Source organism: Rhipicephalus sanguineus, chromosome 7, assembly GCF_013339695.2.
Source record: "Rhipicephalus sanguineus isolate Rsan-2018 chromosome 7, BIME_Rsan_1.4, whole genome shotgun sequence".
Classification (NCBI taxonomy): Eukaryota; Metazoa; Arthropoda; class Arachnida; order Ixodida; family Ixodidae; genus Rhipicephalus; species Rhipicephalus sanguineus.
The window spans coordinates 132,591,396-132,599,035 of record NC_051182.1 but is presented as its reverse complement, the minus strand read 5'-3'; the positions used below and the strand labels follow the sequence as shown (position 1 = coordinate 132,599,035).

Here is a 7,640-nt window from a genome sequence, read left to right as displayed (position 1 = left end):
ACACTGCCGTGAGTAATGGTGTACTCTCTTGTCTGGTGCCAAAGTGCTCGCACGTCACAAGGATCAAACAGGACGTGAGCTCGTTCAATCTTTTTTTTTAATTTTCGAACCTGGAGATAACTGTGTGGCAAAGCCTTCCCTTGCGTTAAATAAAGCAAATATAAGGTACCTGGATGCGCACATCTGTGGTTTTTGGTTCTCTTCGTGGTGAACATGCGGTTTGCGATTCCTATATATTTTTGTTCTTTGTAATGAAGGTTCAGTGGTTAGTATGCGCTTGTGCAGTAGCCTTCTTCTCCCTACGCTTTTTCGCGCTACTTTAACTCATCGCCACATTCCGGCAGCACAAAAACATTTCACAAAGTGCAGAGCACACGGGACACACGCGCACTTGTAATAATATGGTGACGTCACTATCACATCTTTGTTCAACAGTGATGTGTTCCACGCTCTGAATTTCAGATACCGCACAACACTTCCGTCATCTTCGTTTTCTTCTGTGGGCGTCCTTTTAGCGGCAAATATGCCTTCAGTATCCTACAAGTGTTTGAACGGGGCTGTGTTTGCAGTTTGTGCATCCCGCTCCTCCACCCCGTGTGACAGCGGGAAGTATGGGAGTTGTATGTATGCTTTTGAACTCAGTTCTGAAATACATCGCCATAGAATTGCTGCCCGTTACCTTAAGCATAAGGGGCAGCAATTCTTAAGCTGCACTTCTTAAGGAAGTCTGTGCGCCGCAAACAGAGAACTATCCACCGCTATTGTCATGGTGCCGTCACCATGCTACATACTTTAACTTCCGATCATTTGATGTAAGGATCAACTGCTAATGGAAACATTTTACTTTTTTCTCGGCAACATAAGACTGCACTTTTTTCCAAGAATGTTCGCACAATTTCCATGGACTCATAGGCGCTAGCTGCTCTTCAGGGTGTACACTGACAAACGCTGAATTTTCGCACTGTTTCCTCCAGCGCATCATCAATGCCTGCCCACCAAACTGCTCACTTTGGAGCCATTTTCATCTTTGTGATTTCAATGTGCTGTTCGTGCAGCACATCACCTCATGCCGTCAGATTTTCACATTACCCATACGGTCTACACACATTATTACTTACAGAATATATTGTTTGAGACACACATTATCCGTAATAAGTACGATGTCGATTTAAAAGGAGAGACGATACAGCGTGACATAAAGTTTTCGCAAAACAGAAGGGAAGCGCAGTTTGCAATTAAAGCCCTGCTATTATTGCCAGAGAATGTGGGGTCCATGGATGCTAGAATTAAAGTGTTGTAAAAAATATACGTGAAACTCACACCGGCAATCTGGTAGACCAGACTTCTCGTCACCCATCCAGCACTAGAGCCTCTGTATGTTGATATCACGCACGTCACGTCGCCTTTCCGAAGTGATTTTGAGTATGCCACAAGGTAAAGTGTCTCTTCGCTGATTGCAGGCTGGAAAAAAATTTGACATCTTAAGATCTTGCTAAGTGGTGTTCGCAGGGATGAAATCATTAGAAAAAAGTCACAGCTTCACCGGAAAGGCGAAGCAATGAATGCGATAGTAAAAAATTCTAATAATATATGACGTGAGGCTGGCAGCGAACTCGTGTGGCTCCCGTCTCGCGTTACTACAGAAAACACCGGTGTAAGAAAATACGATCGCTCCAGGAAGAGATGCTCTTTCTGCACAGTCTGTTCGCGTTGAGAGCGCAACAAGTAGAGGGGTATACGCGCCGCCCGCTGATAGCTGCCGAGATAGCGCGCGCCAGCTAGCAATCGCGACAGCTCCCTTCGAATCAAAGTTCAAGGCCCCTGCTCGAGGGACCCCTCCCCTCGCGTCTTTTCATGCTTGTTCAAGAGAGGCGGGGTTTCCCCTCTGCTTCGACGGTAGGCTTCTCGAGCGGGGTGATGTTATCGCATGCGCCCTCCTAGCGACGGAGATCGCCGGCGCGTTTGGTCTCTGCTTCAGCTGCCTTCGTCGCCCCCGCTCGCGCGCTTTTACCCGCGGCAGAACATACGATAGGCGGAGAGATGTTAACATTTTGTACTTTATAAGGAACTTGACGGTGACGGCAAAAACTCGTTGAGAGTGTCCATATAATTGCTATCATAATATCAGAGACATTTATAAACAGAGGAAAACATTTAGTGTAGGTTGTGTTCTCTTTTTGACAATGCGTATTTTTAATAAAAATACAATGTTAGTAAAGCTTACGTCGAGGCACAAATACTGCTGCAGCTAATAAAGCTGCACCAATAAAAAAGGCTTTAATTAACTTCTTAAATATTGACTTCAAGGCTGTCGTTTATACAAGAAAGTTGTTTTACTGACATTGGGTGCCATACCAATTTTTACATTACAAAAGTAGCACGTACTTTATTATATTCACCATCGAACTTTTTCGGAAATATCTACACTGTATGTATGTTCTCTTGTTTGTATGTTCCCTTCTTTTTATCTGCCTATCTCTTCATCCATTCCCTTCCCCCAGCGTAGGATAGCAAACCGGGCGCGCGTCTTGTTGACCTTACTTTCTCTCCTTTCTCCTCCTCCTCCTCAACACTGATTACAGCGACAAACGTCAGAGCATCATTTCCCGAACCAAGAAAGTGACAAAGTTAGAATGAAAGCGCGTCGCGGCCGCATTATTTCGTGAAATGCGGCGATTTACCTCACTTGCTGCAGCGGATCGTCTCACATATGCGTGTGGTGTCTGTTGGTTATCCGTTTCATTCGAGCTGCAAGCGAAAAAAACCGCCATATCAACCTCTTCGTTTTCTTTGAATCATAATGGTCAGGATCAGCCACTGGGTCTCGTCTTGTTGCCGACTGGTGAAATAGCTTTTCGCTCTTGTTTATGTTTAAAAAAGAAAGACGTAAGCACCACATATCTCACGTAAAGAATAAGCATGATCTGTATTTTCAAATCAATGCAGATTTTCCGGATCATATACAGCTTCGCTGCGCCATGAATCGAATTTCTCGACTTTCTTGTAACATATACTTCAAGAACTGACGTAACAGAGGGGTCGCGTTTCCTGCGCGACGTGCGCGGTCACTTTCAATATTGCCACGAAAATTTTATGATCAATATTTCAAATTACGCGCTACGTTGGTTATTACTAAAATGGCTAAGACCCATTTTCCAGATCACTGCAACCGTGCAAAGAGCGTCCGTGAGCGCGCCTTTCCTTTTCTCCAGGAGCATCGGTTCACCTGCTTATGTGACCAGTTGCTCTAATCTATGTGCCGTGGTAAAGTGAATTAGAAGAGGTGTAGATGCTTACTGGCATCGAAGGCCTGACACCGCCGATATCTGCACGGCCACAAAGGAATACATGAGGGCACACCGTCGACAACGGCTGAGTGCCTTTAACCGGACACTTGGTGCGTGAGCGTCGGCGCCGGTGTTTTTGTTCAGCTTGCGGGACTGAATTTGAAGTGCCCAGGCTTTCCGAGATGGTGATCGGTGTGCAGTGCTGAAGAAGCAGTGCGGGTGTTGGTGCGCGGGTCACCGGTTATCAGCTCGAGCGACGGGGCGAAGCAGCTGGTCGAAGGACACAGGACGGCTGAGACTCGACGGGAGCACATCGAGCGCTCGGCCTCGTCCCGGCTTTCTTCATCATCGCTGCCCCGCTGAACTGGGCCTGGCTCCGGCTCTTGTGACCGCTGCTCTGTTCATCTGCTTCGGTTTCCTACCGAGCGGAAGTTCCGGTACCTAGGCCACGTCCCGGGGCTGTTCTTGTACTTAGGCCAACGCCCCTGTGCCGCTAATGCATTCCAGAGGCTGCGTCACGTCGAAGCACCGTTTACGTTTGCCGTACTTATTTTCATTTTTAGTAGTTTTGGCAGATGTTTGCTACCTCAAGTCGTGTCTCTCATTACAATTGAATGCTGAAATTCAAATTGTCTAAAAATTGCGTTGATGCAACCAATTCTATACGACTACGGTTTTTGGCCATTTTGCGGTTAATGCAGGCAAAACGTGCCAGCCGAATGCCATTTGGATCCAGTACAAGCTAATAACCGATCTCTTTGTTATCATTCTGTAAGGGCGTGCACTTTGCGTTTGTTCTTGTATCATTGTGTGTGGAGCTCTCGGTGGCATTCATTGTCCACGGGTGTACACTCTAAAAAGTAAAGGAGGAAATGGGGGGTCGAGGTTACTCCTTTAGGGGAGTAACTAACCTGCCACACCCATTACTCCTTTTTGGGGGTAACTGCGACGGGACGAACCGTTACTCCCCGTAGAACTTGCTCCTTCAGGGAGTAATTGACTGGAGCAACGGATGCTCTTTGTGAAAACTCCCACGGGAGCAACGGTTACTCTTTCTCGATACTCCTCAAAGGAGGAACGGATAGTCTTTTTCGATACTCCCACGGGAGGGACGGTTACTCTTTCCCAATACTCCTGAAGGGAGGAACAGATAGTCTTCTTCAATACCCCCAAGGGAGCGACAGTTACTCTTTTCAGTTACTCCTCTAAAGAGCAGCCGTTGCTCCTTTCCTAAACTCCTAAAGGGAGGAACGGATGCTCTTGGTTAATACTCCTATGGGAGTGACACTTGCTCCTTACAAATACTCCCGAGGGAGGAAGAGATAGTCTTTTTCAATACTCCCAGGGGAGCGACGGTTTCTCTTTACAAGGAGGAATGGATGCTCTCTCTCAATACTCCCACGGGAGCAATGCTTGCTCTTTCTAGACACCTAAATGGAGTAACAATTACTCTTGCCCATTAGTCCCGCAGGGACAAATGCACATTATCTCTCAATACCCTCATGGGAGCGACAGTTACTCTTTCACAACATTCCTCATCGGAGCAGCATGCAGTTAATCATCCTCAATACCTCTCGATGGAGTAACGTTTGCTTGTATTGAGTGCTCCTCAAGAAACCAGCAGTCCCGCTCTCCCATCGGCAAATGAAAAAAAGTTTTGAGGAACATGATTTTCATCGGGTTGCGCCAAGTCTGACACAAATGCTCCAGGAGAGGGCAGAAATCCAGATCTATTTGTGAGAAAAATACTTTATTGAAATCAGTCTGGCTGTTCACTGGCTCAAGATGGTTAGAGCCACACGGACGAGTGACGTCGGCCGCAAGACGCTCTGACCTTTCAGAACTTGACACAGGAGATCGAAGGTCCACTGAGCTTTCTTGCTGAAAACAATGTTCAGCGCCCAGTATAGCGCGATTTGTGTGGCAATGGCTGCCAAAAGGCTAGTCTCCTTAATAGCAAGGCCCTCCAGGCGCACAATAAATTCCCTTGAAGTCAACAAGCTTCCATTGTATGTCATTGTCGGCACATGATGCGTCTTGGTGGGGTCCTACAAAACAAAAGGCACATTTTAACACAAGGCTTGTTGCTTCATTATTACAGCAGCTGCTTCATGTAGCAACAGATAAAACCTAATGCTTTACGACACACTGACAAATAAATGAAATTGCAACTTATTTGCAAAACATGGTTCGACACTGGTAAGAACATTCTTAACAAGTCAAAGCACTTGCAGTAAGGCTACAGGTTTATCCACAGGTTAGAGACAGGTTTCGTTTACACGGAAGCCAATTAATTGGTTCTGAAAAAAAACAGATGCCTTTGCTGTTCGCAGGCAGCACTCATGCTAGCATACTTTATAAAGTAGAACCCTGCTGATACATTTTTCAAGGCCATGTGCAAAAAGAATGTAGGAGCCAGGAAATGGGGAAAAAAGTAAAAGTGAGAGTCGTAGTGAAATCGACAATCATATCTCAGTGGTTATTGATGAAAAAAAAAATGTGCAGCGTTGGCTCCTGTACCTTTTTTCCATCTGATCAGCACAATGCGAGCAAATTCGTTGTGGTAGGTGGGAGTTGAGCTGTTAGAATGAATTATCGACTTGAGAGACTTACTTTCCTGCACTAATTAGATACCCATTGTGCCACGTGGCTCCTACCATGATAACTTGAGTTTACATTTTTTCCGAATAAACCCAGTGTCTTTGGGTGGCCAGCACCTAAAACGGTATCTTGAAGCGACCTTCCGTCGTGATCCTTTCACATCCATAAACAAGATTATCGCTGGATGCACCGGCGGTAATGCAACGAGCAATGACGTTCTCAGCTCATTTGCTCAGCATTTTCGGCATAGTGCCAGGTTGGTGTGGCTTGTAAAGGGCCGCATGTCTCGCAACAGTGAAAGACCAAAAACACAGCCCTTTCTCCCAAACTTCACCACCACTGCACGCATTGGCACACTCGGCCATGATCTCTGTTCTGTTCTGTTCTAACTGTTTTGCTGTGGAGAGGTTGAGGTCCATATTGCCTCGGCTACTCCATATCACGAAGTTATGCAGCGAAAAAAAAAAGAATAATACTGAACGGTACCTAAACATGAACAATCCGAAGAAAAAAAAAATATCATGCCAATACACAGTTTGCTTGCAGTAGTTCACACTGTCATAAACTGTTCACCCGCACACCTTCCTTTTCTATCAGTATATGCACTAACACATTTCATATAAATCAATCCCTGGCTGTCTATCACAGGCACTTATCCATCAATCTCATCAATCTCATCAATCGACAGAATTGTGGAGTTAAGAGCTGCATTATCGACGAAAACATTATTGTAAGCGATTCCATTGGAGGCATAAAAGAGCCGAGCATGCACAGCATGCTAGCATGACTACAGCAATGACTTGCAAGTAAACAGAGTGCGAGAAGACCATGCCGTCTCTGGTCTTGGTGGCCTTAATTTTGCCAACACCTCGCACAAAAAACATTTTAGAACTATGTGACCTTACAGATGGCTGTAAATTGCAAAAGATGATTGAATAATTGATGATCGAATAAATGTTTAGGGGTAAAATAGACTTCAAATATTCCCGAAAAAAATTGTGAAGTTAGAGAAAATGAGCGATTTGTCGCATGTTTGACCGTATTTTTCATACTGATGCGGTCCAAGTAAAAATCCTCGTCATGCGGCGTTTGATAGAAGACTTCGTCTTTAAGTAATGAGGAAAGTCTAATGAAATAAGTTTTTTGTTTTAGGAAGAAAATAATTTTTGAATTTGGCCCTCCGAACGCGGCCTGCATTTCATTTTGTTGCCACTTGGCCGCAAATCACGTGGTCGCCCTTCCAGCTGACACTCGTCACAGGCAGCGGCAAGATGCGAGGTGTATGTCAGTGGCTCATGAGTGCTCGAAAGTCTTGTCGCGTTGATCTCAGGGCGACGAGTAATCAATTCGCGTTACAATGTGAGCTTGCTTGGCGGGCCCAATGGGAAGTATGGACGCCCGAGAGCAGCCTATGGCGTCGTTGGCACAATGTGCTAGAGGCCGTCTGCACAACTAGCATACACATACTGAAAGAAACAATGCACATTGTATACACCTTTTTTTTGGGGTATACGTGTTGTGCAGACGGCCTCTAGCACATTGTGCCAACGACGCCATAGGCTGCTCTCGGGCGTCCATACTTCCCATTGGGCCCGCCAAGCTCACATTGTAAGGCGAATTGATTACTCGTCGCCCTGAGATCAACGCGACAAGACTTTCGAGCACTCACGAGCCACTGACATACATGTCGCATCTTGCCGCTGACTGTGACGAGTTTTAGCTGCAAGGACGACCACGTGCTTTGCGGCGAAG

At 45.9% G+C, this 7,640-nt stretch overlaps 1 long non-coding RNA gene across 1 annotated transcript in view; it reads right to left on the bottom strand.

Moving 5' to 3' along the window:
- Nucleotides 1-1,332: 1,332 nt before the first annotated feature.
- The window catches only part of LOC119399973 (uncharacterized), a 46,946-nt gene continuing 40,638 nt past the window's right edge, over nucleotides 1,333-7,640 (bottom strand). Inside the window, exon 4 of the long non-coding RNA XR_005184993.1 lies at nucleotides 1,333-1,461. This is a non-coding gene — a long non-coding RNA (uncharacterized LOC119399973). The remainder of the gene's footprint in view (nucleotides 1,462-7,640) is intronic.